Source organism: Lepidochelys kempii, chromosome 9, assembly GCF_965140285.1.
Source record: "Lepidochelys kempii isolate rLepKem1 chromosome 9, rLepKem1.hap1, whole genome shotgun sequence".
NCBI classification, from domain to species: Eukaryota; Metazoa; Chordata; order Testudines; family Cheloniidae; genus Lepidochelys; species Lepidochelys kempii.
In genome coordinates, this window is record NC_136388.1 from 48137018 (window position 1) to 48150843 (window position 13826).

Below are 13826 nucleotides of genomic sequence, written 5' to 3' on the forward strand. Positions count from 1 at the left end.
ACCAACATGTTTCTGTAAGTCTTTCAGCAAGAACCAGAGCATACCCTTGGATTCAGTGATTTTGTGTACGTTTTCACTGCAGATTTAACTCAGTTCATTGGCACCTATGTCTGAGTATCCAGGTTAGCCTATCCCAAACCCATAAAGCCAAACCGCGCCGTTACTGTGTCCTCGCTGATGCTGCTCTCAGCTGTGTGTGTCAGTGAGGGCTTAGCTTACGGTTGTTCGTGCTGCAGTAAACTAAGCCACTCTATGATACAGAGTGAATTCTCTGTTCTTCTGGGCAGGCAGGGGGAATTATGGAAAAGCAATGAAGGACTGTCTGCATTGGATTGATTTAGCACGCATCCTCAGTGCAAAGAGGACAGGTTACCAGCCCAAGCAAAAGCAGCATCTGAACTCTAGCCTATACCCCAAGACAAGCCAGCTAGCATGGCTTGAAAGCAGCACCACACGTGGATGGGAGAGGGGTTAGGAGCAACATCCATATAAAAGCCTGAGTTTATTCTGCAGTGATGACATACTTCAAGACCCTAGCCCTAGATGTAGTTCTCTTTCTGGCACAAGAAAAAGCGACTGCTACAGCCTTCGGGTCCTTGCAATGGATACAGTCAAATCTACTCATTTGACCATTCTGGACTACAACAGGTTTAAACAAAGCTAGTCATCTTCTTCCATATGGGTCACACGTCAATATCTAGATTGTTCAGCCATCTAACTGCTGCATTATCAAGGATAGCAAAGTATTGTACTTCACCCTCACAATCTTCTAATCGTGCACTCCTCCACCACGTGTTTCACTGTCTGTATCACTACCCCGTAGTCACACTGTGAAGACTGGGCTAAGCCAAATTCCTGCACTGTGGCAGCCACACTGGCTGTCCCTGTCAGAAGCCTGTTAAGCCTAATCCAGGATCTGTGTCCAAAATGCAAACAGATGAATTTCAGAAACCCTTACTTACATTCATCAGCATGCCCGCCTCTCTATCCCAGAAATGCCGCAACTCTGCAAGGACATACCTGTTAGCCAATACGCCGTTGTACATCTCTTGAGATCAGCACTGGGCCAGCAGCACTGGATACGAGTGCATCAATGGCCACTGCAAAATGATATTGTGAAGGCAGTCGTGGCAAGTCAGCAGGAACTACGGGTGTTTTCTTCTGGAGGCGGGCAGAAAAATCTTATGGGAAGTGGGCATTGCTTATGTATATCTATTGGAACCATTGTCAACCTTGCACAAGGCTGTTTTCATCCGTGATAGTCTGCCATGAACTTTTGAAGGTAATGAGATTAATATTTTGTCATGATTATGTTTAGTTAAAAGTCACAGACAGGTCGCAGGCAATAAACAAAAATTCACAGTATCCTGCCATCTGTCTGTGACGGGGGGGAGGAGGAGGAGGAGATGACGGGACAGGACTGACTGCCACGCAGGACAAGACAGCTCCAGACCCTACCGCAGCCACTGGGGGAGGGGAGGCAGGACTGCTCCAGCCCCTGCTTGGATGGGGGGAATGAGACAGCTGCAGCCACCGGGGGGGGGGGAGGGGGGAGAATGTGTGCACCCATGGGACAGCTCCAGCCCCCACTGCAGCCACGGGGGGAGGGAGGGGTGGAGGAGATGAGACAGCTCCAACCCCTGCTGCAGTGGGGGCTGAACCCAAAGAAGTCATGGAGGCCCGTTAAAGTCACGGAATCTGTGACCTCGATGACTAAATCATATCCTTACTAGTGGCATCTTGTCCAAGTTCTGATTGCCTTCTTGTGGCATCCCCCCATGGATAGTATAAAGCAAAATCAAACTAGACAAAACGCGGAACAGAAGTTCACATTCTAAGCAACAAGCTCAACAAAATTTGTAATTTTAGGGAAGCCATCATTGCCGACTTCAAAGCTCTTCCGATTATAATTTACACCTTTACGGCTGCTACATGTTTTAAACTTTGGGAGACCTGAACTCTGGAGAACCAAGCAATATTCTCTCTCAACCTCAGCCATTTTTCCAACACATGCTTAAATATCATCATGAACATGTGAACACATGAGAAGAAATACATAGCTCTCCCCTTTCAAGCAATTCAGTGTTTACCCAGGAGGCTTAAAACATACTTCTCTCTACACAGCCATTTTAACCTTCAGGTCTTGTAGAGCAGGGCTTGGAAAATTCACTCACCTATAGTTAACAGAAAGTTTTCCCTAGAGTGGAGGACTCCGAAGACATTGTTCCTTCAGAATTTAAGCCTCTGTATGTTAATTACATTTCTAACCTTTATGATTGGAAATATAACATTCCCACTTTGAACTACCACAAAATATTCTGAGTCTTTGGGCAGCTTTTGCTTCAGTGCCTGTTACCATTAGTAATATTCTCAAGCAGCAAAGTGAAACTAGCCATGGGTTGGTCACTTTCACAGCTGCTATATAGAACTTTGGACAGCAGAATTTCACTTGCAACTTGCTCCTGTGCAGAAAACCTATCAGTAGCATAAGAGACAGGAAGGGGAAGTATTGAAGGGAGAGCTTGACAAGAAAAAAAGGATAGGTTAAAGATCCTAACCCTGCCCCCCATAAGACCCAAGAGGAAGGATGTGAAATAGCAGAGACCCTATCTACCCACTCATTTTGCATCAGCAGCGAGGAGACTGGCAAAGCATCAGAGTAATGGAGTTCCCCATCCTCCAGCAGCAGAATAGGGAAGGAGAAAGATCTTTTACTCCTTCAACAAATCAGATGCAGATGGGAGCTCCAACATTTTTTAAAACATACTAGCCAGAGAGATGTGAACAATCAAGCCTCCAGGCAGGGTCTAGGGCAGGGGGGGGCAAACTTTTTGGCTTGAGGGCCACATCAGGGTTCCAAAACTGTATGGAGGGCTGGGTAGGGAAGGCTGCGCCTCCCCAAACAGCCTGGCCTCCTCCCACTTCCCGCCCCCTGATTACCCCCCTCAGAATCCCTGACCCATCATATCTAATTAGCACGACCCTGCCACTATCTGTTCCAGAGGTAGAACCGCCTCCTTTCCAGCTATCACATGGTGCTGTAACTAAGAACATAAGAATGGCCATAGAGGGTCAGATCAAAAGTCCATCCAGCCCAGTATCCTGTCTACCGACAGGGTCAATGCCAAGTGCCGCAGTGAACCTAACAGGTCATGATCAAGTGATCTCTCTCCTGCCACCCATCTCCACCCTCTGACAAACCCTAAACTGCTACAAAACACATTAAATCCAACAAAATGTATGTATAACATTCCAAAACATATGAAGTCAAGGCACACAAATAAAAGGATTCCTGGAATGAACAATCATTTTCACATTAATTTACCTAACCAGACCTCTGTAGGCCTCATATACCTATAGCATGTTTTATGATTCTCAATTAGGTTTTCCCCACTTTGCAAGATTTTCCATGCCCCCAGGTAGTAAACATAAAATGTTCAGAAAATGGATATTTCAGAGTGATAAAGCATTTCTAGATTTTCATTGGAAAGGTATTTCAAGAACTCTCCCATGTAGAATCTACTACAAAGTCTTCTTTTCACAAAGGAGCTGCTCTTAAACATGAAAGTATAGCTGTCACATGAGAGGATAAGAGACAAGATGTTGGAGTGACAGGCTAGTAACAGGGCAGTCTGCTTTAACCAACTGACAAAAAAGTTAGCTTTAAATAAAGGTTGCTACCATGTATACATAGGCGCCTGCTTCGCCCCGTGGGTGCTCAACCCCTCCTCCTGGCTCCGTGCCTGCCCACTCCGCTCCGCCCCAAATCCACCCCCTTTCCCCAAGTCCCCGCCTCTTTACCACCTCCTCCCGCAAGTGCACCGCCTCCTCACTCCTCCCCCTCCCTCCTGGAAAGTCCTAAGTGCTGCCAAACAGCTTTTAGGCAGCGGATGCGAAGTGCTGAGAGGGGGAGGAGCAGGCGAGGTGGGGGCAGGTGGAGCTTGGCTGCCAGTGGGTGCAGAACACCCACTAATTTTTCCCCATGAGTGCTCCAGCCCCACAGCACCCACAGAGTCAGTGCCTATGCATGTATATATACACATAACATATATAAGAGTACATCATCAACACTTCCTGGGTCCATCATCTATTCTATAACACAGGGATTCATAGAGAAATCTTTCCTGCCCTGAGCGGAAGAGGTAGGTAGTTACACTCACTTGCTTTGTTTCAAATAGGACTAAAAACTCTGTGTGTTTGTACATCACCTACAACAACGGAGTTGTGATCTCAAATGAGGCCTCTAAGCACTACTGCAATACAAATAGCAAACAATAAGGGAAGGGAAATAGTCAAACAAGGTCACAATTCATTCAGCACCTGATCCAACTCTAACTGAGCCCTATGTAAAGAGGGGAGCTGAATCAAGCCCATGATTTCTTAAGTATGTACTTGTAAGCTGCATATACCCATGGGGGAAGTGGGGGAGGCGGGAGCTTAACTATGTCTCATAACCCTGTTCAGCCTCCACCTATAAATAAGAAAACTTTTATATCCCCTCATCTTACATCATCAGCTTCCAATACGTGCTACAAATTCTCCACATATGGCTAAGACAATGGTTCAACCACCGATTACTAGCTAGTAACACTAACATCTCACCTTTTACATCTCACATGTAAACCAAAAGCTCAACCTTATCCCATTCCAACTACCCACCTGTAAATGGGTCATGAGACCAGAACATCTACCTTTAGTCTTCACACGGTCCAGAAACATCTTCTCCACACATTCTCCCCATTCTACCATGAGGCAGAAAACACATCTACACTCCCAATATAATTGAATTCTTATGTTGTCTTGATTTACCCTCCCTAGAGAGGCTCACTATCCTCCAGATACCGACCACACATCTACCTTAATCTAAAGTCACTTTACACATGCAGACCAAAAAATCTCAGCCTATTTAAATATTATTTACCACACAAGAGAAAGAGGAATCCACATATCTATACAACGTATGACATTTTAATTTGTAGTCAGTGATTTAAGAAGCATTTCAAGTTGTGGTTTGGGTCTGTGACACAAGCATTTCCCTGTTGGATGATCTGAGAACAGAGTTAAAAGATCAAATCATGAACTAAAAAAATTTTACAAGAGTGAAATAAATGTTGCCTACTTAAAAAAAAAGTTGCTTGTTTAAACAGCAGAAAAAAGCCTTCATTTCCAGTTTTATTACATTTATGTATAGCCTGTTTCACCTGTTTACTTGGTGCATTTTACAGCACTTTCCATATCGTCAATCTAATGTTTTCACTATAATGAGTTTTGCATGTTTGTGTGGGTTTTTGGCACAGCTCAGGGACAGAAAAACATTTTGAAAATAGGATTATGTGGTTGTAAAGCACTAAAAAATTGACGGGGGACTCAGAGAGAAGTGTACCTGAAATTACATTGAAGTCATTTTTTAAAACTGAATATATTTCAAATTTATAATTACCTTTAAAGGATTTTAGAATATACAATCTGATATTTTATCTAGGTACACGTAAAATATCATCTGAATGGTGAATATCTTTGTATATTTAACTATCTTCATAAACTGTATTACCATATTTTTAAATGCTTGGGAGAGGGTATGTTAAACTATAACCCTCCTTGGCATACATACATTGTAGCAACCTTAACTTAATTTTAGTAAAGGATTTTTAAAACAAAAAGCCTCAGAAGCTCCATGATGGCTTTGAAAAGCTCAGCAGGATCCCCAACTCTCCGTACTTCATGTGCAATGCAGATCTTAGGAGATGTTTGTGGGTCCTTGGTTCCCTCTACTTCACATTGCCCTACAAAGTTTATGAACTATGGAGAAAGGATGGTCCAGAGGTTACGGCTCTATCCTAGTGCTGAATTCCTTGCTCTACCATCACAGACTTCCTGTATAAGCTTGAGCAAGTCACAGCCTCTCTGTGTCTCAGTTCACCATGTGTAAAATTGGGATAATGGTACTTTCTCTGCCTCTCAGAGGTGTTGTAAGTATAATTCCAATAAAAGACAGATACTCAGATGCTACAGTCATAGGGGCAATATATCTATCTATCTAAGATAGCCAGACTTCTGCAATGCTGCTCACACATCATAAGCAGCTAAGGCAAACATTAAGGTGGATTTCTGCAAATAACTACTTAAGGTAATTTAAACTGTATTTAAAATTTTAAAATAAGGCAGTTTCTTTTAAAAACATCCATAATTTAAGTGTCTTCACCACTTCCTTTCAAACTCTCCAAAAACCCCTCAGATGTATAAAAATACTTTCTGTGCAAAAGTATAAGCAATATGAACATAGGATTTATAATGACTCCCTACTTATCACCATAACTAAGGAGTTACTGCTAAGTGGCTTCCATGTTCAGGGAATTTTTAGCTACCTGTAATTCAAAAACAGGTTGACAAAGTTCCTTCATATTTTGAGAAAGACAGCTGGATGTCATTCTGTAATAAATCCACTGCTGCAAACTCAATTACTAACAAAGACATCCAAACTTGTAAAGCTGGGAGTGAGATCCTGATCCTTTATCTTCACACCCTGCCACTACCACTGGAACTAATAAAGCGAGTTACAGAAAAGTAGTATAGCAGGACCCTACATTCTTTTTAATATGCATGCCACCACAAGAGGGCACACTGTTCACATGTACATCATCACTAAATCTTCTTGGTTATAACCTATTTCCTTTAAGTATAGCCTAAAAGCAAACTTTAAAATCCTTCTTTAAGCTTTTTGTCCCCTGATTGTTTTACATTTAAGATTCACGTATCATTTATCCCAGTATTTCCTTGAACAGGAGTACTGGAGAGCTAGTATGAGCATGACATCACAAAAGCCATGGAATAGAATCCTGAACTGAGATGAAAATTAATTTTTAAATCAGACTGTTTAAAAACCATGGGACTGTTTGTTAACAGCTATTTAACTTAACTACCTGAAGGAACAGTTTGGAGACTAGATCTTTTTGAAACATTTCAATTACGGGGAGGATCGGGGGGGGGGGGGGGGGGGGGAACGACTCCTCTATCCATTATTTGGACTTCTAAAGAGAAGTCTAGCAAAAGAAATGAAAATAACATTTAATATTTTTGACATTTCAAATGTTAAACACAAGCAGAAAATCTAAGGAGAATTTCAGGTCTCAACACATTAAAGAAGAAAAATAAAATAAAATGTTGCAGCAGGGGTCTCCAACCAACTCCCCTTTGCAGGTCACTTTTAACTAATGCCAGGTCTACAGTTAAAACTTAAGTCGACCTAGCTACATCGCTCAGGACTGTGAAAAATTTCATGCCCTGTGCAACATAGTTATGTTGACCGAACCCGCATTGTAAATGCGGCTAGGTTGTCAGAAAAATTCTTCCACTGACCTAGCTACTGCCTCTTGTTATGATGGATCTACTGCAGCAACAGAGAAACATCCCCTTTGTTGCTGTAGTAAGATGATCTGTAGCAGCGCTTGTAGTGTAGACTTAACCTTAAAGTCAGTCGAACTGCTTTTTCCTTGTGTGTTCTAGTACACTGCAAATATCATTTGACAGAATTTAGACTAGCCAAAAGTCCATTCAGCCAACACCCCAGATCAACATGGATAATGTGCATGTGCGCTACCCGTCATCTCTCACTTCCATAGTTCATCCCAAATGGAAAACTTCATTTGCTTCTTTAAAGTATTCATAAATTTGCAAGGCATTATTCAACTTGATTTGTTTTAATTTTTAACTTTAAAAAATTTCAGTTCCTGACAGAGGACCTTTTAGATATTAAGTCTTTGGAAGGAGTGGCATTGTTCTACTTTAAAATGTCCTTTAAAAATGTGTATGTACGGATTTTTCTATTCCCCAGTTGGTGTCTGAGACTTTTCAGAAAGCAAGATGATTGACTATACCGGGAAAATAGTGAAACTGACTATACACAAAGTAAAAATGAAAAAGAGCTCTACACCACCTTTCAGTTATAGTAGTATCTACTTTTAACTATGACCAATACAAGGTTTTCAAATAAAAGGCTGATTTTTCAAGCTGTTTTCCCTTTAAGTTTATTGTACATTTTAGAGAGAAAAGGAATCATTTTAGCATACTTTCAGCCCCTTTGCTGGACACCATTTTATTGGAAAAAAGAAGGGATGTTCAAGGTATTTGAGAAATTATTTTATTGATAGGTTTCAGAGTAACAGCCGTGTTAGTCTGTATTCGCAAAAAGAAAAGGAGTACTTGTGGCACCTTAGAGACTAACCAATTTATTTGAGCATAAGCTTTTGTGAGCTACAGCTCACTTCATCGGATTCATATTGATGCGTTACACAGGTCTCTTGATGCATTTTCAAAGGATGAGTAGTAAACCAAGATGCAATATATATATTTTAATGATCTATGTTAGCTGAAAACAGAGTCACTGGAAAACAGTTCAAAAAAGGCTCTGCAGCAAACCTGGTGACAGAGGATGTGCAAGTATATCCACAAGCCCAGATGACATGGGACCCCGTCCAGCTCCTGAAATCACTAACAAATATTTTACAACTTTGTCAGAGAACTGAAAAGTTATATTAAGTCTTCAGACAGCAGTGGAGTCAACAAACTGTCAAGTTTTGCTATGACTGCTATAAATTTTCACTGTGAAGTACCACTTCAGTTGATGGTACCACTATTTCTGACCTATTTAATACAGTTAACCAGAAGCAGAATCCTGCATTTTGTCCATGCTCAATGAAGAATCCATTCTGTGATACAAGAGCTCTGACAGCAATTACCTCACTGGATCAATGTGTCTATGCTACCTTTTTTTTTTTTTTTAAAGTTCTCCCACTGTTAAACCTCCATGGATTCTCCTGCTCGTACTGACAAGGCGCAGGCTTATTACCACAGTATCAGCTAAGGGCAGGTCCACAGTATGGGGCTAAGTTGACCTAAGTTACGCAACTCCAGCTATGTGAATAACCGTAGCTGGAATCGACATACCTTAGGTCGACTTACTGTGGTGTCAACACAGCACTGGGTGCTTCTCATTCTGGTGGAGTACTAGATTCAATGGGAGCACGACCCCCGGTGGATCTATCACCGCAGCATCGATCTACAGTAAGTGGAGACAAGCCGTAACTCTGATCTAGACAAAGTCTAGACAAATTAGTGACCACCAGTGCCTTGTCTATACTAATGCTCCTACCAAGCCTACTACCAATAGAATTAGCAGCAATAGGTGAGTTCAATAAATGTCCTAAGTCTTGTTGACTCCTAGAACAACTGTTTTTATGTCAAAGAGATCCAGATCATCATAATGTCCAACTATTACATATTCTACTCAAAGCCATGCTCAAAAGTCAACACACTTTTACCTTTAATTAGACGTTAGTAGGCAATAAACACAATGAGTAGAATTGTGGAAAAGGAAACACTTTTCAAAAAGTGGCACAAGCTAGCTCTTGCAGCAAGAAATCAAAGGGTGATGAGCTAAAAATGATTAAATTAAAAAAACAACAAAAGCAGAATTCAGAAATAAAATTTAGAGAACAAAATATGGACAGCAAAAATAATGGCAAAAGTAACAATAAAAAACAATGCCATCAATGTTAAGTTATGGGCATAGGAGAGTGTGTGTGTGGAGGGGGTGGGGGGTGTTACTTCTACTATGTCAATCTGTACTGATCCCCTTGACCTCAAACTTATCTCGATTTAAACTGCAGTTCTACATACTTGAAAGTGCTGGGAGTTCTTCGTTGACATTGAGACTACTTGTCTTGGATTAATACCAAACATACATGATCCTGATCAATGGACTCTTCAGCCTGCCAAGGCCTCCATGGTCACACACTGCTGAGTATTCCCCTTAACACCCAGCTCACTGAGAGAAAGGCCTCAGTCCTGAACCAGCTCTTTTCTCCTAGTGTCTGCAATATGACAAGGCCAGACATGCTCAGAAGAGAGTGGTTTCAGTGCGAACGGAACCTGCCCACGGCTCGCCCAGGACACGGGACGGTCCCGCTGGGCTGGGAGAGGAGAGTTCACAGGAGTTAGAGTAAGAAGGAAATGAGCAGGAACCGCAGGTAGCCCGGGATAATCCCGAGAAATCCTGCAGCTGCCTGACAGGCTCCGGTCCAGCGGCACTCACCCAACCCACGGCAGAACCGGCTGCCAAGGGACCGCTTGGACGGAGCCCCCACCTCACAGAGCCAACAGGGAGTAGGAACAGAACAGGATCAGGCAGCCGGAGTCTCCTCGGAAGCTACGGGGGGAAAGACCAAAAGCAGAGGCTCCAGGAAAGGCCTCTTTCCCATAAGCCAAATCCAAACAACCTCGGCTCCTCACAGGCCGCGGGCCTCCGTGGCTTCTATACCCCAAGCCCGCTGCCTTTGCCTGGGCATGAACTGTAGGCGAGGCCGGTGCTTCCAAAGCGGCCTATGCACGTTCCCGCAGCAGGGCCGCGTCTGCGGAGCAGACACGCCCCGGGCGGGAAGGGGAAAAGCTCAGACACCGCCCGGCGCCCATGGGAGCCGGCCAGAGCCAGCGGGGTTAATTACCTGTGATCCCGGACGGAGAGTCTCTCACAGCCGAAGCAATTCCTCACTCCCAACAACACAAGATGGCGGTCGCGCCGCCACGCATTGTCACGTGATATAGGGCGCCACCTACCCGCGTAGGCCCCGGATGGGAATGGCGGCGGCTTGAGGAAGCACGTCCCAAGCTGAGCGCGAGCTAACAGCTGGGGAGTCCCAACGCCAACGGCTGCCGCGAGCCCCGCCCCACTGCCAGCACAGGGCATCGAGACAGCATGAGGCCGGCCGCGCCCGGCTCTCTGCCTGTCACCCAGCTGTGCCCAGCGCCAATGCTTCCCTTCCCTCGCTGCTCCAAGAGTATGCTGGGCTGTCCTGCCACGGGCCACCCTGGCTCCTGCCCCTCCTTCAGCCTCGCCCTGTCACAGGGCCTAGGCCACGCCATCCTGTCACCCAGCTGGTGCTCAGGTGCCAGCTATGGCCCCGCTCTGCACCCTGCCCCACGTCAAGCTGGAGGACCAGTCTGGTACTTCCCCACAGCCTCTGCTCCATGCCCATCTCACTCTTCTGTGTTCAGCTGCCCTACATCCTCATTTCCACCATAGAGCCTAGACTCCTTCAACCGTCTGACATGTAGCCAACCCCCCCTTCGTCTGCAGCAATCACCCTGTCAAGACATTCGGGCTTCTTTGCCTCGCAGGCAGGTGGTGACTGCAGTGCAACTTGATCAGTGTTCAGGGAGTGATGAAATACACCTTAGAGTACTCAAGGGGTTGACGGAGGAGATATCTGAGCCATTGGCTATTATCTTTGAAAACTCATGCTAGATGGGAGAGATTCCAGAGGACTGCAAGAGGACAAATATAGTGCCAATCTATAACAACAATCTGGGGATTTATAGATCAGTCAGCTCAATTTAAGAACCCAGAAAGATAATGGAGCAAATAAGCAATCAGTTTGCAAACACTTAGAAGATAAAGTGATAAGTAACAGCCAAGATTAATTTATCAAGAACAAATCATGTCAAACTAACCTTACAGCTTTGTTTGACAGTGTAACAAGCCTTGTGGATAGGGGGAAGCAGTAGATGTGGTATATCTTGATTTCAGTAAGGCTTTTGGTACTGTCTCACATGATCTCAAACAAATTAGGGAAATGTAGCCTAAATAGAGCTGTTATAAAGTGGGTACATAATTGGTTGGAAAACCATTCCCACAGAGAAGTTATCAATGGTTCACAGTCAAGCTGGAAGGGCATATCAAGTGGGGTTCTGCAGGTATTGGTCATTGGTCCGATTCTGTTCAATATCTTCATAAATGATTGAGATAATAATATATAGAGTACATTTAAAGTTTGAAGACAGTACCAAGTTCAGAGGGGTTACAAGAGCTTTGGAGGATAGGATTAAAATTCAAAATGATCTGGACAAACGGATAAATTGTCTGAAGTAAATAGAATGAAATTCCACAAGGACAAATGCACAGTACTCCACTGAGGAAGGAACAATCAATTGCATGTATACAAAATGGGAAATGACTCCCTAGGAAGGAGTACTGTGGAAAGGGATCTAGGGCTCATAGTGGATCACAGCAGTAAATATGAGTCAATAGTGTAACACTGTTGCAAAAAAAGCAATCATCTTTCTGCAGTGTATCAGCAGGACTGTTGTAGACAAGACATGAAAAGTAATTTTTCCACTCTACTCCATGCTGATAAGGCCACAGTTGGAGTATTGTGTCAAGTTCTGTGCACCATATTTCAGGAAAGATGTGGACAAATTGGAGAAAGTCCAGAGGAGAGCAACAAAAATTATTAAAAGTCTAGAAAGAATGATCTATGAGGAAAGGTTGAAAAAATGGGTTTGTTGAGTATGGAGAAGAGAAGACAGTAGACATGATAACAGTTTTCAAGTACAGAAAAGCTTGTTACAAGGAGAAGGGTGAAAATTGTTCTCCTTAATCTCTGAGAATAGGACAAGAAGCAATGGATTTAAATTGCAGCAAGGGAGGTTTAGGTTGGACGTTAGGAAAAGCTTCCTGTCAGGGTAGTTAAGTGCTTGAACAAGTTGCCCAGTGGTTGTGGAATCCCTGTCATTGGAGGTTTTTAAGAACAGGTTAGACAAACACCTGTCAGGAATGGTCTAGATAACATTTAGGCCTGCCTTGCATTCAGGAACTGGACTAGATGACGAACTGAGGTCCCTTCCAGTCCTACTCTTCTGTGATTTCAAAACAGGATCAAAGCAACAGCACCCAACTGCATGGGATTCGATGGTGAGATATAGGAAGGTTCAAGCCACATATCAAGTAAACTCAGTCACCCTAAGGGGAACCCCACTGTACCACAGCAGGTATCACCCATGATACATGCTATGTTTATCCAGAAATTGCAACCCTACAAGCCAGGGCCCCTAAATAGAAACACATTAAAAGCTAGTTTTGATGAAGTGCAAGATAGAAGACTGTAAAGGTTTTCTCCCCTTTCCTCCCTCCCCCCACCCCACACCCAAACACATTTACAAAAACAAGATTCAGAAAGGGAAAAAGACTTGCTGCTTCTGCTCCCCTCAGGGAAGATGCTATAACTCCCCAAATTACCACTTGTGAAACTTCCTTATAATCTGTAAAAAAAATCCAAAAAGTTGTTCATATTCTAGGAAGTCTCCAACTAGCAACAAATCTTACTTACAAAAAGTTTTTCATTCAGAAAGATAAAGATAAATATAAATTTTATTAAATTTTAAATTTTAAAAAAAGTGAGATAACTGACAAGGTAGCCTGGGTGGCGTGGGGTCGGGGAGCAGGGAAGGACAAGGCCACATTGCTTTTTGTAGCCACACTACAAATCAAATTGTTTGAATGACAGCCTTCTGGTGCTTGGGCCATCCTCTGGAGTGCTGTGGCTAGGTGCCCGGAGCCTCCTGTCCCCCGTCTTCTTGGGCTTCTGGGTGAGATGGATATGGAACTTGAGGAGGAGGTCAGACGGTTATACAATGGATGCAGCTGGGGTCTGTGCTCCTGTTGGCTTTCCTGCAGCTCCATCATGACACTTCATCATGTCCGTTTGCTCCCCTATAAGCCTCAGCATCACCTCCTGCCTCTGCTCTTCGCGCTCCTGCCTCTGCTCTTCACGCTCACTTAATGATTTCCTGGCCTCTAACAATGAATGCCTCCATGCATTAAGCTGTGCCCTATCAGTGTGGAAGGACTGCATGAGCTCGGAAAACATGTCATCGTGGGTGTGTTTTTTTCGCCTTCTAATCTGCGATAACCTCAGGGACGGAGATGATGAGGGAGTGTAGAAACATTTGCACCTGGAGGGAGGGCGAGGGGGAGATAAAAAGGGAGAGTAAAA

At 43.7% G+C, this 13826-nt stretch overlaps 1 protein-coding gene across 5 annotated transcripts in view; it reads right to left on the reverse strand.

Moving 5' to 3' along the window:
* The window catches only part of GIGYF2 (GRB10 interacting GYF protein 2), a 148694-nt gene extending 138053 nt beyond the window's left edge, over nucleotides 1–10641 (reverse strand). For 3 of the 5 annotated variants that reach the window (XM_073360203.2, XM_073360201.2, XM_073360206.1), the window contains exon 1: nucleotides 10500–10640. The gene's annotated coding sequence lies outside the window, so the exon portion shown is untranslated. Of the gene's footprint in view, nucleotides 1–1020; nucleotides 1101–10499 lie in introns of all 5 variants that reach the window. The other 2 variants (XM_073360202.2, XM_073360204.2) reach the window with 2 other exon arrangements.
* Nucleotides 10642–13826: the final 3185 nt, after the last annotated feature.